At 34.3% G+C, this 18,483-nt stretch overlaps 1 protein-coding gene across 1 annotated transcript in view; it reads right to left on the bottom strand.

Moving 5' to 3' along the window:
- RSRC1 (arginine and serine rich coiled-coil 1) overlaps nucleotides 1-18,483 on the bottom strand; it is a 329,184-nt gene that overhangs the window by 136,763 nt on the left and 173,938 nt on the right. The window lies entirely within an intron of this gene.

Raw genomic sequence — 18,483 nt, forward strand, 5'->3', positions numbered from 1 at the left:
TATGTGACTATCAGAAAATATAGAGAACTTTATAATAATCAGTATTAACATCCATCCACATTTTGACAACATTCCATCACAGCAGCCCTACCAATCTGCTTTCTCACCTTAGTAATCAAATCATATTTTTCATTAATATGATGCAAGAATGAAGTTTTTCTATTTTTTTTTTTTACTGGAAAAGGTTTTGTTTACTACCCAACACTGTACCAATCAGCAATAGCCTAAATAACTGAAACTTAATAATGAGGCAAACCCACATACTTAACAACATATTTTCAAGAGGTGCTATTTCTTAGCATATGGAAACATGTGAAGTGTGACCTACTAGAATTTAAATAGTAACTTGAAGTGCAATACTTCAGTCAAGAAACATCCTAAAACGAAATATTTTCTGTTTTTTTATTTGTATTGGAAAGGAGCAATTGTGATGAAGATAGGACACAACATGAGTTCATGCTTTCAATTCCTACTGACTATCCTAAAAATGTGTTGATAGTATTCAAACTCATAGATTGTATGAAGGACCTGTTAAAAACTGTTTTTAATACTTAGAACTTTAAAATACATTTATAAAGATGTCTGCACATCATGTTTATGTATGAGACCACCATTTGAGAATTAACATTTTATAAAATATATTAGAATATTTTGCTATTTGTGAAAAAACAGCTTAAATGAAAAGAATTGGGTATAGAAATACGTTGTGCTCAGAAGAGTTTAAGAATTAGAATGGTGCTTTTGAATAAACTGTAGGAAACAGGATGGGAAAATAGTAAATGTGATGGGAGGGAAGACAAGGAGAGCTTTTTATATCACAGAACAGGGGTGTTAACCCTACACCAGGGGCTGGTTTTATAAATAAGTTTTATTGGAACACAGCCATGCCTACTTGTTTATATGTTGTCTATGGTTGCTTTTGTGCTCAATTCAACAACAGCAGAGTCAATTACTTGTGGCAAGAAACTTTTGCTGGCAGAGCTGAAAATATTTACCATCTGGACCTTTATGGACATGTTTGCTGACCTGTGCCAAAGAAGATGGAGAAACTTAGAATTTGAGACAGCAGGTTGATGAGATGAGATCTGTGTTTTGATACATCATTCTAGCAATACACTTCCGGATGAACTGTGACTGGAGGCAAGGAGCACCGTTAGGGAGCAATTAAATTCCAGGCGAGAGACTATGAGGGCCTGAGGTGGAGCAGTAGCAGTAAGGTTGGACAGGAAGAACTAGATTTGAGAAATATTTAATTGGTAACATGTTTGTGTATGAGAGGAAGAGTTGACAAACAAAAAGAGTACTTTATGCCATACATTTGTAGGTAAAGTGTAAGTAATTGTGCTTTATAAAGTATTGAAAATACGTGACATCAAATTAAAATATAACAGCAACATATCAATAGAAGACTGTGACATCCACTGAATATAATTTTTCTAACAGTTATCAACTAAATTGCCCATAGGAGACAAACAGGTAATATAAACATGATGGCAAATGCATCTGACATCAGCGTCAGTGGAGTAGGGAGAACTCTGGAGCACATGATCCAGCCGAAGGGCACAGCTGATACTCAGTACAAACTCAGTGTTGTCATGCAGAGATGCAGTCAGGGGTGACAACATTCCTTGATTTTTCATGAGACCTTAAGTCACCATGGAGACCAATACTGTGTGGAACAAGCACTACTTCTAAGAGACAGGTTCAATCCCAAGACAGTTTGTGATCTCTGCATCTACTTAAAACACACAACTGAAATTTAATACTTTGTGCAACGTAACACAACTAGAATGGCAACAAAGAAATGATGTTATTACAAGCAGGTCCCAAGCAAGCTAAGAATTATGGAGCATACATTTCAGAGTGTCCTATTCAGCACTGTCCTTTGACAGAAAAATGATAGACACTTTGTTGGTTAATATATTTCATGGGAAAGTTTTGTGTATTTCATAAGGAAAGACTTTTTTAACAATTAAAAATATTAAAGACATAGAAAAACATACAAAATGAGTGTCCACATCTAATAAAATATTAACAGTATTATTAAAGTCTCCTACCCCACAAAATCCCCCTGCATAGCAGCTCCCTCCCTTTCCCATTTATAACAACTGTCTTGAAAATATAGTGATTACCATTCCTAAGGAAAGATTCTTGATGGTTGATGTTTATGATAAATCACCTGTTAAGACATATTTATATTTTCATTAATTCCTTTTACTACCTATAATATAGGGTTCATATTTCCAAGATAAAGAAACTCGGGGAGAAGAGCAGTTCAGTAACTTGTCTCTACTAGTAAATGACAGACTGAAATCAAGAGCCTCTGACTCCAAATCTCAGGATCCTTCTAATGAAATCACTAGAGAATATTCATGAAGTCAAAGCAAGCAATTTCATAGTTATAAAAGCATAAGGAAAGTTTTTTTGATTCTGTTCAAAAGAAAAATCTGTCCAAAATAATACATTTGTACCAGTAAATGAAATATAATTCCATTCTAAATACATTTTCCTATACAGATGCAACTCGCTAAATTATTTTTGTAAAATATAGGCATCAACTCCAACTATGGGGATAAACTATATTGTTAATTCACCAGATTTTTAAAAGTAATTTATATCTTATAAATACTTTTACTCTTAAAAATTTTGATTCATTTCTCACTCATTTTTCCTGGATAGGGAATTCGGCTGTGAATAGTCTCTCACTTTTTGTCCATCTGCAAGTATCTTTCTTTTACTCTGACTAGTGAATAATTTGAATGGATATGGAATTTTGGTGGCAGTCTTTTTCGCAGCTATCTGCCCCTCAAATCTTTTCCAAGGACCTTGAGCTTGATCCAGAAGAAGAAAAGCATCATAACAGGTCTCCTGGCTGAAACCCTCCTGGACTCATCATATTAAGTAGGCTTAGAGTAAAAATAACTTTGGGGCTTGAGTGCCAACATTTCTAAGGCTTTAGCTATTTTAGAGTATATTAGACCCCAGGGATTAGCATGAATTCCATCTAAAGTTGGCAAGTGGTACTAATGTTATTCAGAACCAGAAATTAAACATTATTCAATAAACTAGAGGCCTGGTGCACGAATTCATGCACCGGTGGGGTCCCTCGGCGTGGCCTGCGGGGACTGGGCTGAAACCAGCAGTCCAATGCTGCCTGCCACTCCTGCCTGCCGCTCCCACTCATCCCAGCAACGCTGCTCCTGTCCGGGCTTGCGCCTAGTCAGTCCTGATAGGGAGAGGCACTCACCAGCTATGAGCCCTGCATCTAGCACCCGTAGGTCAGCTCAGCAGCGCTCCTGCTGTAGGAGCGCACTGACCAGTAGGGGGCAGCTCCTATGTTGAGTGTCTGCCCCTGGTGGTCAGTGCGCATCATAGCGACTGGTCGACTGGTTATTTGGTTGTTTGGTCACTTAGGCTTTTATATATAGAGATAATAATACCAAATACAAATGCATGGAATACAGCAATTTTCAATATAAGGATTACACAATGAGGACACATTTAATAACAATGTCACAACTATATTGTAAACTTATGGAGAAAAAATATTTTAAAATATTCCTTACCTTAGTAGTGCATAATTAGATAACTATCAACAAGATTGAATTATAGAGAATGTAAATGTTGTTCCCTTAAAAAAATAAATTTTAGTATTGACAATAACAGAACAGTAGGAACAGTCTGAATTTTTACTGTAAGTTTTTAAAGGGTTTATTAGTGTTAAAACATTATTGTGTTATGGTATAATACCAAAAATATATATTAGTATATATACTGTACTATGATTTAAATTCATTTAAAGAAAAGTATACTTCTGCTAGAAATTCTTATCATAAAGGTTTACAAAAAAAATGTTATAAAGGGTCTTATTTATGCAGAAATGACCACAACCAGAAATAAGAAAATACAGGGTTTAAATTTTCTAAATAGGGGTCCACTGTGGGGGTGAGGGGATTGGTAGTCTTTCTATTGCCATGATTCTCCAGAACTACCCTCTCCCTTCCCTCCCTTTGGTAGCCAAGCATTTGTAAGACCTAGTTTTAGACAAGAGTATCCACTTTCTTAAGACAAAACAAAAGCTTCTAAGATGAAACCAAAAGATAAGTCAGTTTCCTAATGGCTTGTGGAGGTGACCATCCTCAATGTTTAGACTTTTTCCTTTGATTTTTTAATTTTTTAAATATATTTTTATTGATTTAAGAGAGGAAGAGAGGAGCGAGATGGAAACATCAATGATGAGAAAGAATCATTGATTGGCTGCCTCCTGCACGTCCCCTACTGTGGATCGAGCCCGCAACCCAGGTATGTGCCCTTGACTGGGAATCCAACTCGGGACCCTTCAGTCCCCAGTCTGACACTCTAGCCACTGAGCCAAACCAGCTAGGCCTCCTTTGACTTTATATTTACTTTTATTGAGTCCAATTCCCCAAGTTCCTTATAGACTGCATGTCTAGATTCTCAAAATACTGCTAAAGCTAACATTCAAGACAAGCACAATCCTTTTAGTCATGACTATTTATTAAAAAAGAGAAAACTCTGTTTATGTAAACCAGTTTACACACTAAACTATTAAACTATTTGTTCACCCTTCTCACTTCCATTATATATTAGGCTCCCTGAACTCCTGACCACCACTATGGAGATTCTGGAAGTTAATGAAGATATAGTCATTCCAGCTGTCAACGACAGTTTTCAGGTTGTTAAGGTCAGAGAAGTAGAAAGTCTGAAAGAAAGACTACAGTTGAGCTAAGAGAGAACTCAAACTTGGAAACAAAATTAGATTAGCAACATTTTATAAAATCAAAATTAGTATTGGATTATATGGTTTTTGGCTATTATAATAACCAATTCTGGGAAGATGGTGGAGTAGGAAGTACCGGGAATCTGTCTCCCCACCTACACAATAATTGCACTAGCAGAATCTATCTGATGGAACTATTTTGAACTCTGGATTTTGTTGAAGGTTTGCAACTACCAAGGGAAGAATTAGACAGTAACTTGTGCTTAATTTTGGTCAATTTCAGCTATTAGCACAATAGCAGCTTCCCTTCCCCCCACCATGTGGCAGGCAGTTATACACTGTTCCTGGAGCAGCTTGCGCACAGCACAAGTGTTGGCGAGGATGTAGAGAAACTGGACCCTTTGTGCAATGTTGGTGGGAATTAAAGTGGTACAGTCGTTGTGAAAAATAGCATGGCAGTTTCGCAAAAAATTAAAAAAATAAAATTGCCATATAATATAGCAATTCCACATCAGGTACACACCCAGAGGAACTAAAAGCAGGGTCTTAGAGATGCATTTGTAGACCCATGTTCATAACAGCATTATTCACAATAGCTAAAACATGAATGCAACCCAAGTACCCATCGATGGATGAATGAATAAGCAAAATGTGGTACATGTATACATATAATGGAATATTATTCAGCCTTATAAATAAAGGAAATTCTATAATATTCTACAACATGGGTGAACCTTGAGGACATTGAGTCATGAACAGACAAATATTGTATCATTCTACTTATATAATGTCAAGATGAAAAGAGTTATGGGGATGGATGGGATGGTGATGGTTGCCAGTGTGCATTTATTTGATACCACTGAACCATTCACTTAAAAAATGGTTAAGACAGCAAATGTACTACCATAAAAACAAAATTTAAAAGTACACATACACACTGACCTTTACCCTACTTATAGGAATTGGGTTATTAGAACCTCCTATTTGAAGAGAATATATAGATTAACTATTTCAGATCTTGTAGACAAATGGTGTTAGAGTACTATGGAGGCCCCTCAGTCTTCTCTTTACATTCAGTTGTTCAAAATTCATTACTTTCATTTGTTCAAAAATTTTATGAATCACCTCTTATGTACAAGGTACCATGCTACAAGTTGAGGATAAAAAGATAAACAGACATAGCTTCTGGTTTCAAGGATCTGATAGTATAATAAGAGAGATAAAAATGATAAAGAAATTACTGTTTCCTAAAGGTCTACAGTATGCCAAACATGTGTATAATTTCTATCTTACATTTTTTTCAAAGAGCTTTATTGAGGTATAATGGAACAACAATAAATTGCACACAAAGTATACAGTTTGACACACTCATATCACCATGAAGCATGACTACTGCTAAGATAATGAGCGCATCTGTTACTCTACAATTCTCCGCATGCCCCTCTTTATTTCTCCCATGTCCTTCTATGCCTCCAATCCACTTCCAGTTTTCAGGTAAACACTGATCTGCTTTCTATCATTATACATTATTTGGCATTTCCTAATATTTCATATGATGGAAGCATATGATATGTACTCTTTGTGTCTGGCTTTTAAACTCAGTATAATTATTTTGAAATTGATCCATGTTGTATGTATATGAGTATTCATTCCTTTTTATTGTTGGGTAGTATTCCATTATAATGATATACTATAATGGCTATGCATTCACCTGTTGACAAACACTCAAATTATTTCCAGTTTTTTTGGCTATTATAAAAAAATACTATAAACATTCAGGTGAAACTCTCTGTATAAATAATGTGCTTTCATATCTCCTGGGTATGAATCACCTTTTATATACAAGGTACCATAATAGCTAGGATTGGAATGGTCGAGTCATATGGTAAATATTATGTTTAACTTTAAAAGAAATTACCAAACTATTTCCAAAGTGGTTTTTCATTACCACCAGCATTGTATAAGAGTTCTGGTTACTCCACATCCTAGTCATGACTTAATATAGTCAGTCTTTCTAATTTCAAAATTCTAATAGCTACCTCACTGTGGCTTTAATCTATCTTCCCCTAACGATTAATGGTGTTGAACATCCTTTCATGTGCCTATTTACCCATATATCTTCCTTGGTGAAATGAGTGTTCAAATCTTTTGTCAATTTAAAAAAATATTTTTTTTTAATTTTTTAATTATAGTTGACATACAATACTGTGTTAGTTTCAGGTGTACAACCCCAGGATTAGACATTTATGTAACTTACAAAGTGATCACCCTGATAAATCTAGTGCTCATCTGACATCATATATAGTTGTTATAATATTATTGACTATATTCCCTATGCTGTACTTTACATTCCCATGATTATTCTGTAACTACCAATTTGTACTTCTAAATCCCTTCAGATTTTCCCCCCAACCACTCTCCCATCTGGCAACCTTCAAAATGTTCTCTGTGTCTATGAGTCTGGTTTGTCCTACTTGTTCGTTTATTTATTTATTTTTTTAAGATTCTACATATAAGTGAAATTATCTGGCATTTGTTTTTCTCTGTCTGTAATGTAGCATCTCTAATAATCTCATACAGGGTATTTTTCATCTCAGGCATGCAGTTTTCAGGTCTAGAAATTAGTTTTTTAATAGTTTTCATATTTCTACTTAATATGTTCAGTTTTCCTAGGAGCTCTCTGACCATAAGCAATACAGTTATAATAAGTCCATCAATGTCCTTGTCTACTGATTCTATTACTGTGTCATTTCTGGGTCTGTTTCAACTGATTGACTTTTTTATCATATGCGGTATTTTCTTGGGTTTTAGATGCATAGTAATTTCTGACAGGATGTCACACATCATGAATTTTATTTTGTTGTGTGCTATATATTTTTGTATTTACATAAATAGTCTTGGTCTTTGTTCAGGAGCACAGTTAAATCATTTGGAAGCAGTTTATCCTTTCCGTTCCTAATTTGTTAGGCAGGATTAGAACAGTGTAAGTTTGTAGTTAATTTCCCCCCATTATTGTGAGATATGACATTTTTTTAGTACTTGATTGGAAGCGCCATGATATATGTTGGGAACAGGCACTATTTCCAACTCTGTGTGAGTGACAGGCATGATCCCTCACATTGCTTCAGGTGGCTCTTTTCCAAACCTTGGGCGGTTCCTCCCGTGACACACTGATGAGTAGTCTGCTGAACACAAGAAGGGGACCCTCTGCAGATCTCCTGAAGCTCACTACTCTCCTCCCTGCCCTGTGCACTCTAGAGGCTTTGGCCTCCCTGGTTTCACAGCTCCATGTTCTCAACTCAAAGAGACCAGCAGGCTCTGCCTGGGTTCTCCCTACCTGTGGCATGACCTGGAAACTTTATCTGGGTCTTAAGCTGGAACAATTAAAAGGCTCTCCTAATTTTTTTCTAATCTCTTAGGAAACACTGCCTTTCATGCTTGATGTCCATTGTCTTGAAAGATGTTTTTCCAAATAATTTGTCCAGTTTTTTTAGTTGTTTCAGGTGGGAGAGTAAATCTGATCTCTGTTAATCCATCTTCACTGGAATTAGAGTCTGTGATTTCTTTTAATAGTACAACATCCCCGGAAGGTAAAATCACTTGCCCAAAGTCACATAGCACTTTTCTAATGCATGTTAATAAAAATGCATTACCTATAAGTTCTAGATAAACCTATATCTAGATAAACCTGTAAGTTTCCTGTGTCTGGACATCTTTTATGCCCTTTTCCTGACTTATCTATGTTCTTTCAAAGCTCAGCTCCAGATGCATCACCTCTGGAAAACCTCATCAGTTTCATCATAAACCTCCTTTCATGAAGGTTACAATTCTCTGCCCTGGGATTACATGGATCAGTACATCTTCCGTGTAAATACTCATTTTTTTGTCTATAATTCCTTCAAAGACTATCAGCTTCTTGAAGGCAACAACTGTCTTACATCATTGTTTCATTAGCACCTGGAATAGTGTCTAGAAAACAGTCAATGCTCAGTAAGTATATATTTGAAATAAACTTCCATATAAATTTTACAATCTTCATAAGTATTATAGCTGGATATCTGAGAGAATAATAATGGTATTGGGGAAATTATAACAAGTAATATTAATGAACTATGAAACCTGCATATAATTAATGTTTTTTAACCAACCTATTTGATTACAGAATGGCAGTTCTTACCGTGATCATATGAGCTCCAAATATGTGATAACTTCTATGTGCCATATCTTTCCTAGCCAACATTACAAACATTCTCAAGAAAGAGCATAAGCTACCTGAAAAAAATAACGCATTCTTTTAAAAAAATATAATAGCTATTATTCATTGTATGCTTTAATGTTCCAGACACTGTGCTAAGCACTTTACATACATCTCATTTAACAAAATTCTCATAACCATCCTGGCAAGGCATTCTTAATGCTATCTTTTAGGTGAAGAATAAATTACCTAAAATCACAAAAATGATAAGGTGGCAGAGCTTGAATTTTAATCCAGGTGACAAAAAATCTCTATTCTTAACACACTATACTGCTTCACAGACTGAGATACATTTTGTTTATTACCTTTCATTGCGGAAAAAAAAAAAAGAGAAAAGTCTAATCATTTTTTATTGCCAGAAAAGAAAGTACAAAGGTAAAACTAAATTTTCTTTAGTCTTTTGGATGCGACCACTAATGATCTTAAAGGTTATGAGTGCCATCTTAAAAGCTCACTTTAATCATCCTTCTTCAGATGAATAACTTTAAAAATATTAAACATATTCACAGTATAGGGACTGTGCCATTTCCTTTAAAGTAAAATGCAATCTCATTTTGACAGAAACACATATCAACAGCTTATCATATTTCTGGCTACATTTCATTTTAACAGTTACTATAATTCTATCTCTTAGGATCAAGGTCTAAGCTAGAAATATTACAAGTAGCTCAAAAGTAGATTTATCTTGCCTCTAGAACTTAGCACCAAGTTGGTCTAAATAAAGACCACAAAAAAAGAGAGAGAATTAAACCTATAACACATATTCCATTCTCAATAGCAAATTTCTTTTACAGTTTTTAAAAAATTTATCTTTATTGTTGAAAGTATTATAGATATTCCCTCTTTCCCCCCATTGACCTCCTCCACCCTACTCCCCAGGCCTTCACCTCCCTATTATCAAACATTATTTCTAAAGAGCTTAAGGGGTTTAAAGAAAGTTATATAATAGCTATAAACCAGAGAAAGATGCCATTTTATAGATGTCTTTTATAGTTGGGAAAGTTAAAGAGGTGAATCTAATCCTAGGGTTATAGCATCCTTTAGTTCTGTCTAAGAAACCCATATTCATGACCCTATTAAGTGATGCTATCCATATACCACACAGACACACAGCCATGCCTCTTTGTTTACAAATTGTCTATGGCCGCAGGGTTGAATAGTGGTGGTAGAGACTGTATGGTTCATAAAGCCTAAAATATTTAGATGGCTCTTTATAGAAAAGGCTAATTCCCAATCTAGACTCCTTTACCCCTTTTTTTTTCATCCTATACATAGCTGCTAAAGCTATTCAAAAATCAAAGTTCTAATTAAGTTGCTGCTTAAAAAATACCTCAGTGACTCTCCATTGCTTCTAGGGTTAGGCACAAACTTATCACTTTAATTTTCAATACTATCAACAATATCCCAAGCTTATTCTTCTATCCTTATTTGTCAATCATGTCTGTACTCATCTGTAACATTTCAGCAACCACGTCCTGAAGAACCCTCTTCTTGGAATTTCCTTTTCACCAGTCATCCTTAGTTTCAGAAGTGCTGGAATGCCACCACCTTTGTCCAGTCCCACCTAGTTGGATGGGTACAATATGGGCTATTTTGCTCATACAGCACTCAAAATCTTTGTGCAAATGCTACAGACTACCTCTTTACTTTTTCCTAAATGAGGCCCTCTCCCTCCATTAGTTTCCTTCATTTCTAGCCCCACCTCTGGAACCTCACTACTTAAAATACCTTGTAACAGAACTTAGGAAGAAGGCTTAGATTTGCAAAGGAAGTAGCTTCATATGAAACCTAGGTAGATATTCTCTCCCCTCAGTGGAGCCAAGGTAGGCATGGAGACCAGAGATGTTTGGCTATTTTAATACAAGTTTAGAAGCATAAAACAAGCAGAAAATAGAAGAAACAGCAAACCCAAGCCATCATTTACCTGTGATGGCTACACATTTGTGCCATTAAGTAGAAATATTTTCTTAACATATCCCTGTCAGAAATGAAGAACTTTTTTTTGACAGCTAAACCAAGAGATTCTCCCACAAAAGCAGGAAATAAGGGCTTTTTACATGCATCAGTTATTTGTATGGAAGACCTCTCAAAAGTTCTAAAATAATTCCATGTAAAACAACTTATGTTTACCAATACTTCTTGACATGGCATTGAGGTTAAAGTAAAATTAGACTCAATAATATAGTTGTTTACATTATGAAAGGTCAAACACAAATAATTTGCTTCTTAATTTTTTTCTATAATGAAAGAGTGTGTGGTGACATATAAGGATAAACATTCATATAGTCCTAAACTCTGTTTTAATATCTTCTTTTTAAAACATTTTTATAGCCAGCTACTTTTGCTACCACAATTTTAAGTATCAGCATATCTTTTAGTCCATAAATATTAACACTTTACAATGCTCTACAAAACTTTATTTTTGATCCTCACCTGAGGATATGTTTATGGTTTTTAGAGAGACAGAAAGGGGGGGGGGAGAAAGAAAGAGAGAGAGAGAGAGAGAGAGAGAGAGAAACAGCGATGTGAGAGAGTAACATCAACTGATTGTCTCTTGTAAGCACCCTGATAGGGAATGAACCCACAATCTAAGGTATGTACTGACAATCTAAGGTATGTGCTGTGACTGGGAATCAAACCCTCAGTCTTTCGGTGTACAGACAAGACACTCCAACTGAGTCCACTGACCAGGGCTACAGGACATTATTTTAAACTATTACATAAATCTCTTTCCTGATCTTCTTAGAAGTCAGTTTAAAATAATACTTCCTATTTTTAAAATCCTTTGTAGCATTACAACAGCTATTTCTAAGAAACTTATTCCCTGTGACTGCTTTTCTTTCTGCTTTCTGACTTTGTCTTTCTACCTTTGAATCATCTCAAGACTGCAGGGAAGGGAACGGTGATCTCCGCAGGACCAATTATCTGGAATGCAGTCTACCTATTTCTCTTTGCTTTATGGACTTCACACAAGTTTTTAAATGTCTTGGCAAAAACTTTTCTGTTTTATTTCAAGTTATAATTTCTATCTTTGAATAAAGCTACTTTACTTTGCCTCTAAAAGATCTTCCAAAATTACTTTTTTGAAGTGTTTCCCCCTCTAAAGGACAATACTAGAAAGTTTTTAAAAACATGTTTTTTCCACAAAAAATCCATTACGTATCCAGTTGTTTGAAACATTGTTTTCAAAATGGGCAATGATGTAGATCAGTGGTTCTCAACCTTCCTAATGCCGTGACCCTTTAATACAGTTCCTCATGTTGTGGTGACCCCCAACCATAAAATTATTTTCGTTGCTACTTCATAACTGTAATTTTGCTACTGTTATGAATCGTAATGTAAATATCTGATATGCAGGATGTATTTTCATTGTTACAAATTGAACATAATTAAAGCATAGTGATTAATCACAAAAACAATATGGAATTATATGTTTTCCGATGGTCTTAGGCGACCCCTGTGAAAGGGTCGTTTGACCCCCAAAGGGGTTGCGACCCACAGGTTGAGAACCGCTGATGTAGATAAATCCACAAAAGGTCAAATGAATATTTTATTTATTTTGTTTCCATAAATGTGTTATAGAAAATAATTTATTTGATTTGAATTATTTAGTAAGGCACTTTCTAGACGGAATATTTGTAATCAGGGTACATTTCACATGTGCCCAGCAGGTGTATATAAGTGAAAGCAAAAGGCAAAGGGCAAAAGGTTGATTGGGTAACAGAGCACCTGTATTCTAGTCTTTTTTTTATTTTTTATTTTATTTTATTTTTTTTAAAATATATTTTATAGAATTTTTACAGAGAAGAAGGGAGAGGGATAGAGAGTTAGAAACATCAATGAGAGATCGATCAGCTGCCTCCTGCACAGCCCCCAGTAGGGATGTGCCCGCAACCCAGGTACATGCCCTTGACCGGAATCGAACCTGGGACCCTTGAGTCCGCAGGCTGACGCTCTATCCACTGAGCCAAACCGGTTCGGCCTGTATTCTAGTCTTGACTATCTATTCTCTAAGGACTTTAGTTTCCTCATCCATGAATGATATTAAATAATATGAGGAAATGCTAAAATTATATTTCTAGAACACTACAAAACTATATATGTAAAATGGTCCAGATATGTAAAATAGAACATAAAATGCATAATGTAGAAAGAATTAGAAAATAGATAGCAAAATGGTAACAACTTTTATTTTCTTCTCTATCCTTAATCCTACCTGCGTTTTCTAAGTAGGATTCCATTAGCTGGGCCAGGGGAAATGGATATTATGACAAAAAGAAAATTCTTTAAATATAAATTAAAAACTAAATTAAAAATCTTAAAAACTATTACACTTTTAACAGTTCATGATAAAGTATGTTTACATTACACATTTAAGTAAATTTTCATCTGCTCTAAAAACTTCAAGAACTATTTAAGTATTGCCTATAGTTTGACATTTGACACCCATTCTTGCTACTACCAGGAGGTTAGAGACATGTTTTGCTAAGAGGTGAATTTTATAATGAGTAAATGTACTAGCCTTTTGCCTCAGAAAACCTGTAATCAATAACTGACTTAAGTAATAAGTGAAAATGATATAGATAGTAAAATACTGGTTGTTTAGTTAACATTAGTCTAATCACAAAACCACGTCACAATTAATCATAATTAAAGGTCTCTGCTTCAGGAAAGCCATGGGTATTGTTAGTCATCATTAAAAAGTATTGGCAGAGCCTTGATTTGTAACCTATGTTGCCATTTTTTCTTATAGAATTCTAATGTAGAGCCCCCCAAAATACATATAAATAATGAATACAATATTTCCTTGGCTTTCATTCTAAAATAAGCAGATCCCTCTCTATTACTAGTCTTCTCCTGACCTTTCCCCTCCTTGCTAACTTAAAAAATGAGGTAAATTAAGCCCTATTTTTATTCAAGAAAATTGCCATACTAATAAAAATCCTATAATCAGATGTACTGCTTTACACACTTTAAAAAATACCTGTTATAAAAGGGCAAATATATAATGCACTATCATAGTAAGTTGAGTAATATAACTGCAACTCTTTACCACTTGACTAACCTGCACTTCATTTTCTTAAAGAATTGATCATTCTACCAAAATACAGCTGATTTGTCACAGACTTAAAAAGTGCAATTTTATTCAAGATTGTTTTTTGAGTATATTTTGGATTTTATTTATTCATGAGGCCATGGGAAACAAAATATTCCAATAAGGAAATGAATATACTTTAAAAACTTTAAGTTAAAAACGTATGAAATGCTGATATGCAATCATTTTTAACTATAAAATTTGAAATTTAATTTGATTCAAATAACAGAATCAGACAGAATTCACATGGAGTAGGGTTGACATTTTAGGCTTAGAAGCAACAGAAGAAACCATAGGGAAAAAGATTGACAAGTTTGACTGTATAAAATATTCAATTTCATATAAAAACTATCCAGCAACAGAGAACCAAAATAAAATGGCAACACTGCGACAGTAAAATTATTATCAACAAATCTAACCAAGAGTTTACAGTTTCATTTACAAATACTTCCTAAAAGTTGATAAGAAACTCACTAATTCCTAAAAGATAAGAGAACAAAAGAACAGAACTCCTACAGTAAAAAGACAGCTAGTCAAACTCCTTACATTTCTCTGGTAGAATTCTCTGTCACTATTATTAAAATATGCAAATTATAAAATTGTGATAGCTGATGCTAGCCAATGATGTAAATTTTTCATACTTCACTAGTGAAATTACAAATTAATACAACACTTAAAAGGAATTTTAAAAAATGGGAAAAGAGCCCTAAACATACTTATACTCTTAGAGAAAATATTTCCAATATGTTGATGGTACACATTGTCTGTTTCTATGTCAGGACACAATACCATTCTCTTTTGCTGAGATACCTGACTAAATTACTTAATTTTTCCATACATGTGGTAGTTAGTTTTATTTTTGTCCAAATTCATAAGAAAATTTTTCATAGGTGAACTTACCTAAAAATGATTAGTGATTTATGCTCCATCCTGAATAGTGGATACAATTTGGATAACAGCCAATAGATGGCACTGTTCTCACTAGGTAGCAAACACATAAAGGTCTCATTACAGGCACATCACTAAGACCAAATACCTGCTCAAGTCAGTGAATCTAAATTGTTTTTGTTTGTGATGGGGGATGTATATTAAAATATATTAAATGTTAACAAATTTACACTTAATAATTACAGAACATAGAGACCAATTTAAGGCAAACATTTATTTATTCACCTAAAGATATTTATTGAGTACCTACAGTGACTAGGCACTAGAGATACAAAAGTGAATAGTTCCTGGTCTCAGATAATCATACAGTTATGTAATAAGTAAAATTATTAATGGATATATGCACAGAGAAGGACAGGGGCTCATTCTGAGGATGAAATGGATCAGTGAAAGATTTTTGCAAAAATGATGCCTACACTGGTCACAAAAGATTTGAGGGGTGTGTGTGTGTGTGTGTGTGTGTACAGCATACTTTAAGGGGAAAAGCAACAGCAAGAATAGGAAGGTAAGAAGGTATAACAGTATAATGCGGAAAAAATGAATCAGAATGTGGCAAGATAAAAACCTGGAAGAGAGGTCTGTAGCATTCAGAGATTCTACTATCTTCAGAAATTTGGACTAGAAGTTTTGATATGATTGGGATCACTAAAGGGATAATGGGGAATAGCATGATCAGATTTATACTTTGGAGAGATCACTGCAGGAACTATGTGAGCATGGATTTGAGTGGGATAAGATTGGAGGTGGGAATCCAACCTAGTGGCTATTGGGGTAGTACAAGCAACAAGCAATGAAGCCTTACCCAGAGCAATGGCAATAAAGGGTAGAGAGGGAGACTCAGTTTTGAGAAATAGTTAAGGGATATGTGTTAGCAGGAAATGGCATTTAAATGGATGTGGGAAATGAAGAAGGAGTAATTAAGGGTGACAATCAAGACACTTTATTTCATAGGGCCTTCTGAAATGCCAGACAACGTTTTACTGATCCCACATCCTTTTAATTGCTTTTAATATAAAGTATGTCACTGTCTTCCTCTTACCCATCCAATCTTTACTGTGATAGCATCCTGTACTTTACCTTCAAAACCCTTACCAGAATTTATAAGAAGTGGCACCAAATATGCTTTTTATGTATTTGCTTGTCTCTTCTACTTGTAAAATTATACTGCATCAGGACAGAGTCTTCTCTTCTGATCTAGATCACTATTCCATATGTAGCACCTAATCTGGTACATAGTTGATGCTCAACAAATATTTGTTGAAGAAACAGATATTTCTGAAGTTTCAAGCTCTACTAACGTTCTGCTTAGCTGATTCCTTTTCATCAGGATCATACACTACTTTGGACCACATTCAGTAAAGCATAGCCACGAGAGATGGTGCCTATTCATCAAGTACTTTCGCTTTTTTCAGTGAAAGCTTTTCTCACCAGCCAGGACAGTTAGAAGCTATTTTCCAGTGCAATTGGTGCTCTCTGGTCAGGTCAGCTTTCTCCATGAGGGACAACAACTAAAACACCATTCTATAAACAACAAGATTCTGCCTTTATCTTCCGAGTTTTGCCAGATTTTGCAATGATTTCCTCTATGTCAGTTTCCTTGGAATTGTAAAGAAAAAACTGAATATAGACTAAAGGAAATAAACAGATTTGTGATAGTAAACTTAAACATAAAAATCTGAATTAAAAAATAATTACATAGACCTTCCATTCAGAATATTTAAAAAAAACTGTTCTGAAGCATCTAAAATATTCATACAGTAGATCTTTAAAAATTTTGTTTAGCTCATACTTGCATAATACATGTTTGAGGTGGTGAGATCCTATAAGGAATACAAAAATAGATCCAAATTTAAGTAATTCATAGTCTAATATGGTAGTAAGATATGCATACAATAACTATAATAAAGTATTCATGTATTAATACTATTAGAGAGGAAATATAAATTGGTACAGTAGTTCAGTGCTATAAGATTACTTTTGACTGGATGTATGTAAATTACTTTATAGAGGAAACAATTTTAGCTGGTCTTTAAAAGGAAAGAGGCAGTATGTAGTCATGTAAAAATGTAATTTATAAGTATGTATTTAAACATTTTTTTACTCAATTTATTTAAACTAAAATAAAAAAGAGTTCACCCATTTTTCCTACCCCTACCTCTGCCTTTTAGCACCACCAAATCCTGACTCTTGCCAGGGTTTCTACCATATCTCCTGTGTCTCCTTATTTCTTTTTTTCAGGATATTAATTTATTCAAATGGCATAATCTCTTCTCAAGGCTATCTGAAGCTAGCCTTTTAGCACCACCAATCTGTTCTCTGTATCTATGAACTTGGGGTGTTTTTTGTTTTGTTTTGTTTTGTTTAAGATTCCACATGTTGATCACAGTATTTGTCTTACTCTGACTTATTTCACTTAGCATAATGCCCTTAAGAGGCATATAGAATAATTTTTAAGAACAAAAATACTGCATAAAAGGAGATCCCCAATAACAAACTCCCAAACATCAGAAAACACATGATATTAGGCAGACATATAAAGCTAATTAAATTTAATATAAAACACCATGTCAAAAAAAGAAAACCAACCAACCAAACAAACAAAACACATCAAGCCAAAATAGTCCCAGTGCCATACTGGAAATACAGTTTTAAAATGCTATTTGGTTACCTAGTTAGTAAGAATATATGTGTTCTAAACTGGATTAAACTTTAATCTCCAAATGACTTCAAAACATTACTGCCTCTAAACAAAAAACTATCAATGACTCTACTTGTATTTTAATAAATGCCACTTTGTCCTTGTAGAATTTCTCCTAGAAATATATATATTTACATAGAAATTTTGACAAACTTGGGAGGTAGATTAGTAGAGACATTTTATAAATCATAACAAAGGTAGACTTGTGAAGGAAGGACAAAATGGAATAAATTATATTAGAATAGCATTAAAAGCAGATGTTATAAAAAAAAAGTCTGTGTAAACTTTGCCATATAAGATGAGCTCTATGTACCTATGGATAACACTAGACAACATTATGGCAATTTTTTTTCAAGAGACTTCACAACTTTTTCATTGTTACTTTATACATAATGTTTATATAACATTCTTAAAATGGAAACAAGGTGCACATTAAACAATGAGTACTAATTTGTGTGTTTTTTAACATATATTTTAAAAAGCTGCTTCTCTAAATTTATCACACCTCCAAACTATAGTGTGCTTAATTTGAGAATTAATCTTAGTATATGATTATGGAGATACAGCTAACAAATTTACATTTATTATTTACAGTGGTAAAACCAAAAACAATTTTTATGTGAACAAGCTAAAGGATGGAACCTGGGTTTAATTTGGTATAGACAATTTTATGATTAAAATGTGCACACACTTAAAATATTTATTTTGCTAAAAAATAAGGCATAAAAGTACAACCTCCCCCCGAA

The sequence above is a fragment of the Myotis lucifugus genome, unplaced genomic scaffold (assembly GCF_000147115.1).
Source record: "Myotis lucifugus unplaced genomic scaffold, Myoluc2.0 scaffold_70, whole genome shotgun sequence".
NCBI lineage: Eukaryota > Metazoa > Chordata > Mammalia > Chiroptera > Vespertilionidae > Myotis > Myotis lucifugus.